The following is a 15,115-nucleotide window of genomic DNA, read 5'->3' on the forward strand; positions in this document are numbered from 1 at the left end:
GTAATTTGCTGGTTATGGTTATGCTGCCTGTATGTGTGTATCGTTTTTGTATTTGAGAAGTTATGAATAGTGGCTATCTGCTTGTTTCTCAATGTGTCTGATTTTAAGTAGCATCAGTGAAGCATTTGGTCAGCTTCTTGAGAAAGGACTCTTCTGTGTAGGTGCCAGATCAAGAAACACTTAGCTGACAGCGGATTCTTGGGAGACTCCACTCCACTTCTGAGGAGCCGTCCTGGGAATGTTCAAGGTAGCATGTGAGCAATGGCTGCTCTACCAGCAAACTGAGTCATGCATGGACCTGTGACTCACCCATGTGAATCCAAACTCCATTTTGGCTGCTGTGATTTTCCGCAGTAAGAACAAAGGCATTTCCATCCACCTGGCAAGAGGATATGAAAGGCCCTGGAAACCCCTATATTTTGATCTTCTGTCCTGCTTCTGACATCTGGAGGAACTTTGCTAGATACTGAAGCTCTGAGGAACGGACTGAACGACCCATCCAAAGCTGTTTTTGATTGTACTCCAGAGACTTAATTTGAGCTTGCAGTTTATTCCACCACTGCTATAAGCCTGAACCAAGAACTTTGCAATTGTTGTGTGTATTTGATACCAGTTAACCAATTTTAACTCTCATCTATATTTCTTTCTTTTTATGAATAAATCTTTAGGTTTTAGATTCTAAAGGATTGGCAACAGCGTGATTTTGTGGGTAAGATTTGACTTGTATATTGACCAGGGTATGGGGCTTGTAACTTTTTTTTTTTTACTGGAGTATTGGTTTTCATAACTGTTCATCCCCATATAGTGTGGGCTGGTGGTGATACTGTGAATCTGGAGGGAATTGTTTGTTTGACTTCTGGTTAGTCACTGGGATGAAAGGGAAGTCCTCTCTGTTTGGCTGGTTGGGTGTAGGCTTGGGCTGTGAATGCCCTGCTCTTTCCTGAATTGATCCTCTCAGTAGTGTCCCCCAAGAGCATGCCTTGTTAGACCCATTAACAGCAGTACGTGGGCTAAGACTCATTGTATATCCCTGTTTATACTTGGTCACTGCTCAATCCCGTTATTCTAAGCAGAAGAGGAAGCAGCTCCAGGGGTGCTTCTGGAGCTCAAACCCCCACAAAAAAATAGCACGTGCTCAGAACCCACCTGCTACAGCTGTTTGATGGGGCCATTGATCACTGTTTGGCAGCTGGAGAAAGTGCTTGGGTGAGGGCAGAGAGCAGCAAGCCGCAGTGTGGGAGGGGGCTTCTGGGGAAGGGTTGGATCAGGGGTAGGAAGCGGTGGAGAGAGGGCGGGGCTGGGGGCTGAGTGGGAGTGGAGCACTCTGAGTGAAAAATAAAAGTCTGCACCTATGATAAGCAGAGAGCTGGCAGTGAAAGGCCCATGTTTACATCCCCAGTGTCTACAGGCAGCCAGTCCCCCAGGGATGTAACAACAAGTTAATAATTGACGATTACCTGTTCTGTTCATTTCATCGTTGCCTGTTCTGTTCATTGCCTCTGGGGCACCTGGCATTGGCCACTGTCCAGAAGACAGGACACTGGGCTACCTGGACCTTTGGTCTGACCCAGTGTGGCCGTTCTTATGTTCTTATAATCTTTCCCACGGGATGGGAAAATCCACTGTTTTGTTCATGGGCTGAGAAACCTCAAGGTTAATTTGAACAAAGTGAAAGTAGCGGAAAATGGGACCCCTGCGCCGCACACTGTGCTGAGGTGCCCTGGGGAGACGTGGCTTTCACCTGGTGTCCAACCCCTGCCCAGTCTCAAGAAGTGTGAGAGGGGGTGAGAAGGAGCCACATGCCCGTTCGTGGTGCCTCTGATGTCCTAGAGAGGGAAGAGAGAAAAGAGCTCTCAGTCTAATACGTCACACAGGGGGGAGCCTTCCATTATGCAGAATGGGGCTCGACTCCTATCTCTGACTCCAGCTCCACCCCCCTCCACCCCTTCCATCAAGGCTACAATCCTGCCCATTTCTGCCCTGTCTCCTGTGTGCCGTTTGAGGGAGAAGGTAATATGCCACGTTTACAGAGAATTCTTAATAGGAGTAAAAGATAAGTAATTCAGTTTCTATTCCTAGCTAAAGGCTTTGGCTACACTTGAAACTCCAAAGCGCTCCCGCGGCAGCGCTTTGAAGTGCGGAGTGTGGTTGCGGCGGCAGGGCTGGGAGAGAGCTCTCCCAGCACTGCAGGTACTGCACCTCCCCGTGGGGATTAGCTGCGCTCTCAGCACTGGGGCCCTGTTTACACTGGTGCTTTACCGCGCTGTAACTTGCTAGCGCTCAGGGGGGTGTTTTTTCACACCCTTGAGTGGGAAAGTTTGCAGCGCTGTAAAGTGCCAGTGTAGCCAAGGCCTAACACACAGACACACAGAGTTCAACAGATGGAATATAATTACCAGCCTCAGTTGCTCATCCTAGTCCACTGGCCAGGTGGTCCAGTCACGAGGAGGGGAGCTGGGTCCTGTCACACTTTTAAGGTAACCCCCCGCCCTAAACATTAAACAGAGTTTCGGTTACAATAGGGAGTTGCTTTACTTAGAATGTTAGACATCAGGCAATCCACACAAGAGAGAGACCCCATAAGTGCTTAATCTGTGGGAGAAGTTTCATACGGAGATCAGACCTTGCTAAACATCAGATAATTCACACAGGAGAGAAATCCCATAAATGTTTCGACTGTGGGGAAAGTTTTACACAAAGATCAAATCTTATGGCACATCAGGCAATCCACTGTTCAGACCGTTAGACTGTTCATACGGAGGTCTCACCTTGTTAAACATCAAGCAACTCCATACCATAGGGAAACCAATAAGACCATAAGAATCTCGGAAAGGTTTCAGAAAACAGATCAGCCCTACTAAAGATCAGGCAATCCGCACAAGAGACCCCCACTAAGTGCTTAGATTATTGATACTTTCAAATCTGGGGGGGGAGGTGGGGAAGGCTTTGTTTGTGCTCTTTGTTCGCGTTTTCTCTTGAAGCCAGAAAGGGAACAGACAGAAAAAAAAACCCCAAACATAATTTAAAACCCTGCCTATGGAAATAATCATACAGAATTACAAAAATAGTAAGTAAATCCAGGCAAGGCTTTACACTGACTATGTCCCTCTGTCCCTCGTCCACCCCCTCCCTCTTCCACCTGCCCTCACCATCCCCACCCCATTCCCAGCCCTCTCAGGAACATGCCTTGTGCCTGCAGCTGCTGGGGAGGAGGCACAAGAGGCCCCTGTGCTGGAGGAATCCCTCACCGTGGGGGAGGGGCTTTCTCCTTCCCTCCAGCCCATGTGCCCAGATGAGCTGCATACAGGACCAGAGCCCAGGACCTTGAGTGCCCCAAGGGTCGGTGCAAGGGGCCGGTTTTGTTCAATATCTTCATTAACGATCTGGAGGATGGTGTGGACTGCACCCTTAGCAAGTTTTGCAGATGACACTAAACTGGGAGGAGTGGTTGATACGCTGGAGGGTAGGGATAGGATACAGAGGGACCTAGACAAATTAGAGGATTGGGCCAAAAGAAATATGATGAGGTTCAACAAGGACAAGTGCAGAGTTCCCTGCACTTAGGACGGAAGAATCCCATGCACTGCTACAGACTAGGGACCAAATGGCTGGGCAGCAGTTCTGCAGAAAAGGACCTAGGGGTTACGGTGGACGAAAAGCTGAATATGAGTCAACAGTGTGCCCCTGTTGCCAAGAAGGCTAATGGCATTTTGGGCTGTATAAGTAGGGGCATTTCCCAGCAGATCGAGGGTCGTGATCATTCCCCTCTATTCAGCACTGGTAAGGCCTCATTTGGAGTACTGTGTCCAGTTTTGGGCCCCACACTACAAGAAGGATGTGGATAAATTGGAGAGATTCCAGCGGAGGGCAAGGGCAAAAATGATTAGGGGGCTGGAGCACATGACTTATGAGGAGAGGCTGAGGGAACTGAGATTGTTTAGCCTGCAGAAGAGAAGAATGAGGGGGGATTTGATAGCTGCTTTCAACTACCTGAAAGGGGGTTCCAAAGAGGATGGATCTAGACTGTTCTCAGTGGTAGAAGATGACAGAACAAGGAGTAATGGTCTCAAGTTGCAGAGGGGAGGTTTAGGTTGGACATTAGGAAAAACTTTTTCACTAGTAGGGTGGTGAAGAACTGGAATGGATTACCTGGGGAGGTGGTGGAATCTCCTTCCTTAGAGGTTTTTAAGGTCAGGCTTGACAAAGCCCTGGCTGGGATGATTTAGTTGGGTTTGGACCTGCTTTGAGCAGGGGGTTGGACTAGATGACCTCCTGAGGTCCCTTCCAACCCTGAGATTCTATGATTCTATGATCTAGACAGACTTATGTGTAGTGCTGGGGAGGAGCCAGTGGTCATGGTACATGAGGTACCAGTGACATAGGGAAGGGTAGGAGAGATGTCCTGGAAGCCAAATTTAGGCTGCTAGGGAAGAGACTGAAATCCAGGACCTCTATGGTGGCATTCTCAGAAATGCTCCAGTTCCACGCACAGGGCCAGGTAGGCAGGCAGAGCTTCAGAGTCTCAATGCGTGGATGAGACGATGGTGTAGAGAGGAGGGGTTCACGTTCATTAGGAACTGGGGAAACTTCTGGGATGGGAGGAGCCTATACAGGAGAGATGGGCTCCACCTAAACCAAAGTGGAACCAGACTGCTGGAACTAAACATTAAAAAGGTTGTAGAGCAGTTTTTAAACTAGGAGATGGGGGAAAGCCGACTGCTGCAGAGGAGCGTGTGGATCGGACACAGACTTCTCTTAGGGGAGAGTCTGATGATAGAGAATCTCCAGGTTATAGTCAGGAGCAGAGGACTGAGAGTATAATGTAAGGGCTGGATCAGATGATAAACAGTCACATAAAAAAGAATCTGGCACATCAGAAAAAGGCAGGCTAATAAACAGGGACAAGTTTTTAAAGAGCTTGTACACAAATGCCAGAAGTCTAAATAATAAGATGGGTGAACTAGAGTGCCTTGTGATAAAGGAGGATATTGATATAATAGGCATCACAGAAACCTGGTGGACTGAGAGCAATCAATGGGACACAGTCATTCCGGGGTACAAAATATATTGGAAGGACAGAAGAGGTCGTGCAGGGGGAGGAGTGGCACTATATGTGAAAGAAAGTGTAGATTCAAATGAAGTAAAAATCTTAAGCGAATCCACATGTTCCATAGAATCTCTATGGATAGAAATTTCATGCTCTAGTAAAAATATAACATTAGGGATCTATTATCGACCACCTGACCAGGACAGTAATAGGGATGATGAAATGCTAAGGGAAATTAGAGAGGCTATCAAAATTAAGAACCCAATAATAGTGGGGGATTTCAATTATCCCCATATTGACTGGGAACATTTCACTTCAGGACGAAATGCAGAGATAAAATTTCTCGATACTTTAAATGACTGCTTCATGGAGCAGCTGTTACGGAAACCCACAAGGGGAGAGGCAACTCTAGATTTAATCCTGAGTGGAGCGCAGGAGCTGGTCCAAGAGGTAACTATAGCAGGACCGCTTGGAAATAGTGACCATACTACAATAGCATTCAACATCCCTGTGGTGGGAAGAACACCTCAACTGCCCAACACTGTGGCATTTAATTTCAAAAGGGGGAACTATACAAAAATGAGGGGGTTAGTTTAGACAAAAGTTAAAAGGTACAGTGACTAAAGTGAAATCCCTGCAAGTTGCATGGGCCCTTTTTAAAGACACCATAATAGAGGCCCAACTTCAATGTATACCCCAAATTAAGAAAAACAGTAAAAGAACTAAAAAAGAGCCACCGTGGCTTAACAACCATGTAAAAGAAGCAGTGAGAGATAAAAAGACTTCCTTTAAAAAGTGGAAGTCAAATCCTAGTGAGGCAAATAGAAAGGAGCACAAACACTGCCAACTTAAGTGCAAGAGTGTAATAAGAAAAGCCAAAGAGGAGTTTGAAGAACGGCTAGCCAAAAACTCCAAAGGTAATAACAAAATGTTTTTTAAGTACATCAGAAGCAGGAAGCCTGCTAAACAACCAGTGGGGCCCCTTGACGATCAAAATACAAAAGGAGCGCTTAAAGACGATAAAGTCATTGCGGAGAAACTAAATGGATTCTTTGATTCAGTCTTCACGGCTGAGGATGTTAGGGAGATTCCCAAACCTGAGCTGGCTTTTGTAGGTGACAAATCTGAGGAACTGTTACAGATTGAAGTGTACTAGAGGAGGTTTTGGAATTAATTGATAAACTCAACATTAACAAGTCACCTGAACCAGATGGCATTCACCCAAGAGTTCTGAAAGAACTCAAATGTGAAGTTGCGGAACTATTAACTAAGGTTTGTAACCTGTCCTTTAAATCGGCATCGGTACCCAGTGACTGGAAGTTAGCTAATGTAACGCCAATATTTAAAAAGGGCTCTAGAGGTGATCCCGGCAATTACAGACCGGCAAGTCTAACGTCGGTACCGGGCAAATTAGTCGAAACAGTAGTTAAGAATAAAATTGTCAAACACATAGAAAAACATAAACTGTTGAGCAATAATCAACATGGTTTCTGTAAAGGGAAATCGTGTCTTACTAATCTATTAGAATTCTTTGAAGGGGTCAACAAACATGTGGACAAGGGGGATCCAGTGGACATAGTGTACTTGGATTTCCAGAAAGCCTTTGACAAGGTCCCTCACCAAAGGCTCTTACGTAAATTAAGTTGTCATGGGATAAAAGGGAAGGTCCTTTCATGGATTAAGAACTGGTTAAAGGACAGGGAACAAAGGGTAGGAATTAATGGTAAATTCTCAGAATGGAGAGGGGTAACTAGTGGTGTTCCCCAAGGGTCAGTCCTAGGACCAATCCTATTCAATTTATTTATAAATGATCTGGAGAAAGGGGTAAACAGTGAGGTGGCAAAGTTTGCAGATGATACTAAACTGCTCAAGATAGTTAAGACCAAAGCAGATTGTGAAGAACTTCAAAAAGATCTCACAAAACTAAGTGATTGGGCAACAAAATGGCAAATGAAATTTAATGTGGATAAATGCAAAGTAATGCACATTGGAAAAAATAACCCCAACTATACATACAACATGATGGGGGCTAATTTAGCTACAACGAGTCAGGAAAAAGATCTTGGAGTCATCGTGGATAGTTCTCTGAAGATGTCCACACAGTGTGCAGAGGCGGTCAAAAAAGCAAACAGGATGTTAGGAAACATTAAAAAGGGGATAGAAAATAAGATTGAGAATATAATATTGCCCTTATATAAATCCATGGTACGCCCACATCTCGAATACTGTGTACAGATGTGGTCTCCTCACCTCAAAAAAGATATTCTAGCACTAGAAAAGGTTCAGAAAAGGGCAATTAAAATAATTAGGGGTTTAGAGAGGGTCTCATACAAGGAAAGATTAAAGAGGCTAGGACTCTTCAGCTTGGAAAAAGAGAAGACTAAGGGGGGATATGATAGAGGTATATAAAATCATGAGTGACGTTGAGAAAGTGGATAAGGAAAAGTTATTTACTTATTCCCATAATACAAGAACTAGGGGTCACCAAATGAAATTAATAGGCAGCAGGTTTAAAGCAAATAAAAGGAAGTTCTTCTTCACGCAGCGCACAGTCAACTTGTGGAACTCCTTACCTGAGGAAGTTGTGAAGGCTAGGACTATAACAATGTTTAAAAGGGGACTGGATAAATTCATGGTGGCTAAGTCCATAAATGGCTATTAGCTAGGATGGGTAAGAATGGTGTCCCTAGCCTCTGTTCGTCAGAGGATGGAGATGGATGGCAGGAGAGAGATCACTTATAGACTCATAGGGTATGTCTACACTACAGGAGTAGTTCGATTCAACTTAATTTGAATTTGTGGAATCGACCTTACGAAGTCGAATTTGTGTATCCACACTAAGGACAGTAATTCGACTTTGTGAGTCCACACTAACGGGGCCAGCGTCGACTTTGGAAGCAGTGCACTGTGGGAAGCTATCCCACACTTCCCGCAGTCCCCGCTGCACATTGGAATGCTGGGTAGAGCCCCCAATGCCTGCTGGGGGAAAAAATGAATGTGTCGAGGGTGGTTTTGGGAAACTGTCATCATTCAACCGTCAATCACACCCTCCCTCCCCTGAAAGCGCCTGCGGGCAATCTGTTCGTGCACTTTTCTGGTCAGTGACAGCGCGGACACCACAGCACTGCGAGCATGGAGCCCGCTGCAGTTATGGCCGTTTTCACCTCCTCGCACCTTATCGTCCACCTCTTCCACAGTCAGCTGCTGAGAAATCGGGCTACTTTTCAATGGTGCTGAAAGCACTGGTGGACCATAGGGGACGTTTTACCAACATCGACGTCGGGTGGCCAGGCAAAGTTCATGACGCGCGTGTTTTCAGGAACTGTGGTCTGTTTAGATAGTTTCTTGCCGGACCACAAAATAACTGTTGGGGATGTGCAGATGCCTATATGATCCTCGGGGACCCAGCCTACCCGCTAATGCCCTGGCTCATGAAGCCCTATACAGGCACCTTGGACAGCGACAAGGAACTCTTCAAGTACCAGACTGTGCTGCGTAGGGTGTGCTGTGATGTAAAGACCGCCTCTAAACTTGAGGAATGACAGGCTCCTGCTCCTAGAGTGGTCCGCAGTGCCGGACTGGTTGTTTCAACGGAGCCTGCCATCCCTCCTTTTTGGGATTCTATGTGCGGGGGCTATGTGACCTTGTGGTGGAGGAGGATGGATACAGATTCCTCTGCTGCGTGACACTGCGGTCCAGGACAAGGACCGCTGCATAAGATCTGCAATCGCCCTCCCCCGCTACAAAGTCACGTCCCCCTCCCACGCAGTGGTGGCAGGCTCCAGAGCGTCTTTGCATTCCATTTTTTGGAGCGCAGCTCCGAAAGCACAGACTCCTCGCCCCACACACCGATCAGATCCAAGACTTCCCGGTCAGTCTATGCTGGGGCCCTCTTTCTATTCAGAGATTGCATGAACTCCTCTGCTGGAGAGCTCTGCATCGTTGCCGGTGCTGCTGAGCTCGCCCCGATGGCCAACCAGGAAATGAGATTCAAACTGGCCAGACAGGAAAAGGAATTCAAATTTTCCCGGGGCTTTTCCTGTGTGCCTGATCAGAACATCCAAGCTCGGACTGCTGTCCAGAGCGTCAACAGAGTGGTGCAGTGTGGGATAGCTCCCGGAGCTACTAAGGTCGATTTGCATCCACACCTAGCTTAATTCGACATGGCCATGTCGAATTTAGCGCTACTCCCCTCGTCGGGGAGGAGTACAGAAGTTGAACTAAAGAGCCCTCTATGTCGAATTAAATAGCTTCGTGGTGTGGACGGGTGCACGGTTAATTCGAATTAAACGCTGCTAAATTCGAATTAAAGTCCTAGTGTGGACCAGGCCATAGACTTTAAGGTCAGAAGGGACCATTATGATCATCTAGTCTGACCTCCTGCACAATGCAGGCCACAGAATCCTACCCATCCACTTCTATAACAAACCCCTAGCCTATGTCTGAGTTACTGAAGTCCCCAAATTGCGGTTTGAAGACCTCAAGCTGCAGAGAATCCTCCAGCAAGTGACCCATGCCCCATGCTGCAGAGGAAGGCGAAAAACCTCCAGGGCCTCTGCCAATCTGCCCTGGTGGAAAATTCCTTCCCGACCCCAAATATGGCGATCAGTTAAACCCTGAGCATGTGGGCAAGACCCACCAGCCAGAACCAAGGAAAGAATTCTCTGTAGTAACTCAGATCCCAACCCATCTAACATCCCATCACAGACCACTGGGCATACTTACCTGCTGATAATCAAAGATCAATTGCCAAATTAATTGCCAAAATTAGGCTATCCCATCATACCATCCCCTCCATAAATTTATAAAGTTTAGTCTTAAAGCCAGATATGTCTTTTGCCCCCACTACTCCCCTTGGAAGGCTGTTCCAGAACTTCACTCCTCTAATGGTTAGAAACCTTCGTCTAATTTCAAGTCTAAACTTCCTAGTGTCCAGTTTATATCCATTTGTTCTTGTGTCCACATTGGTACTAAGCTTAAACAATTCCTCTCCCTCCCTAATATTAATCCCTCTGATATATTTATAAAGAGCAATCATATCCCCCCTCAACCTTCTTTTGGTCAGGCTAAACAAGCCAAGCTCTTTGAGTCTCCTTTCATAAGACAGGTTTTCCATTCCTCGGATCATCTTAGTAGCCCGTCTCTGAACCTGTTCCAGTTTGAATTCATCCTTCTTAAACATGGGAGACCAGATCTGCACACAGTATTCCAGATGAGGTCTCACCAGTGCCTTATATAACGGTACTAACACCTCCTTATCTTTGCTGGAAATACCTCGCCTGATGCATCCTAAAACCGCATTAGCTTTTTTAACGGCCATATCACAATGGCGGCTCATAGTCATCCTGTGATCACCAATACTCCGAGGTCCTTCTCCTCCTCTGTTACTTCCAACTGATGCGTCCCCAATTTATAACTAAAATTCTTGTTATTAATCCCTAAATGCATGACCTTGCACTTTTCACTATTAAATTTCATTCTATTACTATTACTCCAGTTTACAAGATCATCCAAATCTTCCTGTATGATATCCTGATCCTTCTCTGTGTTAGCAATACCTCCCAGCTTTGTGTCATCCGCAAACTTTATTAGCACATTCCCGCTTTTTGTGCCAAAGTCAGTAATAAAAAGGTTGATTAAAATTGGTCCCAATACTGATCCCTGAGGAACTCCACTAGTAACCTCCTTCCAGCCTGACAGTTCACCTTTCAGTATGACCCATTGTAGTCTCCCCTTTAACCAGTTCCTTATCCACCTTTCAATTTTCATATTTATCCCCATCTTTTCCAATTTAACTAATAATTCCCCATGTGGAACTGTGTCAAATGCCTTACTGAAATCGAGGTAAATTAGATCCACCGCATTTCCTTTGTCTAAAAAATCTGTTACTTTCTCAAAGAAGGAGATCAAGTTGGTTTGGCACGATCTACCTTTTGTAAAACCATGTTGTATTTTGTCCCAATTACCATTGACCTCAATGTCCTTAACTACCCTCTCCTTCAAATTTTTTTCCAAGACCTTACATACTACAGATGTCAAACTAACAGGCTTATAGTTATTCGGATCACTTTTTTTTCCTTTCTTAAAAATAGGAACTATGTTAGCAATTCTTCAGTCATACGGTACAACCCCTGAGTTTACCGATTCATTAAAAATTCTTGCTAATGGGCTTGCAATTTCATGTGCCAGTTCCTTTAATATTCTTGGATGAAGCTTATCTGGGTCCTCCCATTTAGTCCCATTAAGCTGTTCGAGTTTGGCTTCTACCTCGGATGTGGTAATATCTACCTTCATATCCTCATTCCCAATAGTCATCCTTCCATTATCCCTAAGCTCCTCATTAGCCTCATTAAAGACCAAGGCAAAGTATTTATTTAGATATTGGGCCATGCCTAGATTATCTTTAACCTCCACTCCATCCTCAGTGTTTAGCTGTCCCACTTCTTCTTTCTTTGTTTTCTTCTTATTTATATGGCTATAGAACCTTTTTACTATTGGTTTTAATTCCCTTTGCAAGGTCCAACTCTACATGGCTTCTAGCCTTTCTCACTTCATCCCTACATGTTCTGACCTCAATAAGGTAGCTTTCCTTGCTAATCCCGCCCATCTTCCACTCCCTGTAGGCTTTCTGCTTTTTTCTTAATCACCTCTCTGAGATGCTTGCTCATCCAGCTTGGTCTACACCTCCTGCCTCCTTTTCCCCTTTCTCGGGATGCAGGCTTCTGATAGTTTCTGCAACTTTGACTTGAAGTAATTCCAGGCCTCCTCCGCCTTTAGATCCACAAGTTCTTCAGTCCAATCCACCTGCCTAACTAATTTCCTTAATTCTTTAAAGTTAGCCCTTTTGAAATAAAAAACCCTAGTCCCAGATGTATTTTTGTTTATCCTTCCATCTAGTTTGAACTGAATTAACTCATGATCACTCGAACCAAGGTTGTCCCCTACAACCATTTCTTCTATGAGGTCCTCACTACTCACCAAAACCAAATCTAAAATGGCATCCCCCCTTGTTGGCTCTTCAACTACTTGACGAAGAAATTCATCAGCTATCACATCCAGAAAAATCTGAGCCCTATTACTACTACTAGCACTTGTCCTCCAGTCTATATCTGGGAAGTTAAAGTCTCCCATGATCACACAATTCCCATTAGTGTTTACTTCATTAAAAACATTAAAGAGGTCTCTATCCATCTCCAAATCAGATCCCGGTGGTCTGTAGCACACCCAAGCACTATCTCAGGGGAGGCTCTAGTAGCTTTCTTTCCCAATGTGATTTTTGCCCACACAGACTCTGTCTTGTCCATTCCATCCCTTCTTATTTCTTTACAGTTAACCTCATCATTGATATACAATGCTACTCCACCACCTTTGCCTTTATTTCTGTCTTTCCTAAACAGCACATACCCTTCAATACCTGTACTCCAGTCATGACTACCGTTCCACCATGTTTTTGTTATCCCTATAATATCTGGTTTCACTTCCTGCATCAGTAGCTCTAGTTCCTCCATTTTGTTACCTAGGCTCCTCGCATTAGTGTACAGATATCTTAATTTTTGCCGTTTGGCTTCACCGACATTCTTTATCTGGTTAGGCACAGACATTCTATCACCAGTATCACCTATTAGACTGGTATCTACACTACCCTTCCTCCTTATGTCCATTCTTCTGCTCATGGCTGTATCCTCTCTTACTTTGTTTTCTTCCCTCTCGGTGTTAAATTCCAGCGTGGAGATTACCTGGACATCTCCCAACCATCTCCCCCAAATTCCTAGTTTAAAGCTCTCTTAATCAGTTGGGCGAGCCTCCATCCTAGAAGTCTATTTCCCTCCTTACTCAGGTGAAGTCCATCCTGAGAGAACAGTCTTCTGTCCATAAATGCTTCCCAGTGGCCATACATCCCAAAGCCCTCCTTATAGCATCACTGTCTGAGCCATCTGTTGATCGCCATAATCTTGTCACACCTTTGTTGTCCTTCTCTAGGAACAGGCAGAATCCCATTGAAGATCACCTGAGCCTCGATTTCCTTAAGCGTCTTTCCCAGCCTGGCATAGTCTCCCTTGATACGTGCCAGCGAGAACCTAGCCGTATCATTCCTTCCCACATGAAGGATAATCAACGGATTCTTTCCCGCTCCCATTAAGATCCTTTTCAGCCTCAGGTCCACATCCCATATCTTAGCACCGGGCAGACAGCACACCCTTCTGTTCTCTGGATCAGCTCTAGTTACAGGCCTGTCTATTCTTCTCAGTAAGGAGTCCCCAATCACATAGACCTGCCTCTTCCTGGTGACAGTATGATTCTCTGGTCTATCCCCTGCTCCCACTGGCTGCAAGTCCTCTCGATTCCTGTTCGCCCTTGCAATCCTCCACAACCCATCCCGTATCCTCCTGGGGCTCATATTTGGTGTTGTCTCCATTGACTCTTCCCCTCTTCCTGTAGGGCTAGCTGCTCTTCTCTTTTTCCTTGCCCTCTCACCTTCAGTGACCACCTGCTGTGCCCCTTCTTCATTTTCCAACTCTGCAAACCTGTTCCTGAGCTCTATTGCTCCTTCACTGGCCTGTCTTTTCCTCTGCCTAGTTCTCTTAGTCACATGCTTCCACCGTCCACTTTCCTCACTCAGCAATCTCCCCTCAGAATTCTTTGGTCCTGCTTCCATCTGCAAGTCTGAGATTGTCCCTTCAGCTGCCTCATTTCTTTGCTCCATCATCTGCTCGAACCCCCTTCTAAACTCGACCAGAGTTTCCACCTGCAACTCCAGTCCTCGGATCTTTTCTTCCATCAGCTCTATCAGGCGGCACTTCATGCAGACGAAACTCTTTTCAGGTACCCCCTCCAGCATCATGTACATGCCGCAGCTTCCACATCCGGTCATCCTCATTGTGTCTTTCACTGCTGCCTCTGTCTCAGTCATAGCCTTCCCACTGAAAACCTGTCAGTCAAAAAAAAAAAAAACAACACACCCCAACAGGCACCAGAACACTGGCAGACCACCACCTCCTCCCTTCACTAGCCTGTCAGTTCTTCTGCCTAGCTCTACGTCTCCCCCTGTAAACTCCCAGTGAAACTCCCCTGTTTACAGCTCTGTTTGCTGGCTGCTGTGCCGCTGCGGCTGTCTGTGCCGCTGCCTGACTGGCTGGCTACCTTTATAGGACCCCTTTTAGGTTCACTCCCTCTGGGGCACCTGGCATTGGCCACTGTCGATAGACAGATACTGGGCTAGATAGACCTTTGGTCTGACCCGGTACGGCCGTTCTTATGCTCTTATGTTAGCATGCAGCAGGTTCATGAGGCTGGAGGCCCTGCCTGCTTTCCTAGGCCCAGATGGCCCCCAGGACTCCCAAGGGAAGGGTGAGCTACTGAGGGGCACTGCAGTTAGGTTGGTCATTTTGTGCTACATGATCTGAACTCTCTTGTACTTTATCTGGTTAAGTGAAAGAGCAATGGTGTGCTGGACTTGTGCAAATAGTCTCTCCCTGTGTGTGAGATGCTTCACAACTACTGCGTGCCTCCAGAGAGATTTCAGCTGAAACAGGAAGGTTCTGACCTTGGCGTGGAGTTCTGGGAGATGGTGTGTTTAAGCATGCTGGAGGGTCAGCTCTGCACCAGGGGGTTAGGCAGCGGGTTTCACACCTCAGATAGAGGGAGAGTCCCCAAAGAATGTGCCTAGGGACTCCAAGATTGGAGCAGTGGATGGGCTCTGTTCTAGTGCCAGAGTATTGATTACTCTGGGGATCCTGGGGCTCAGATACCTGGATTCCCCTGACAACAGTCCAGTGGCACCTAACCAGATCTGGGATACACACACACAAGTAAACAGAAACCTTCTCATGGCCCAGTATTGAAACACCCTTAACTGTGACCATGTGGGTTCTGGTGACTATTTCTACAGGTCTGAAATATTAAATTCGGAGAAATGAATGGAGAGGTCTCCCCCTCAGGGCTATCACATCCCTTTGCCTTAGACTGAAGAGGGCTCTTTCCTAAATGCTTCTACTTGTTTCTGTATTTAGGAGAGGCTCTCCCTACAGGGCTGCCCTTTGCTTTGGGGTGGGAAGGTTTCTATTAACG

This window comes from Mauremys mutica, chromosome 12 (genome assembly GCF_020497125.1).
Source record: "Mauremys mutica isolate MM-2020 ecotype Southern chromosome 12, ASM2049712v1, whole genome shotgun sequence".
NCBI lineage: Eukaryota > Metazoa > Chordata > Testudines > Geoemydidae > Mauremys > Mauremys mutica.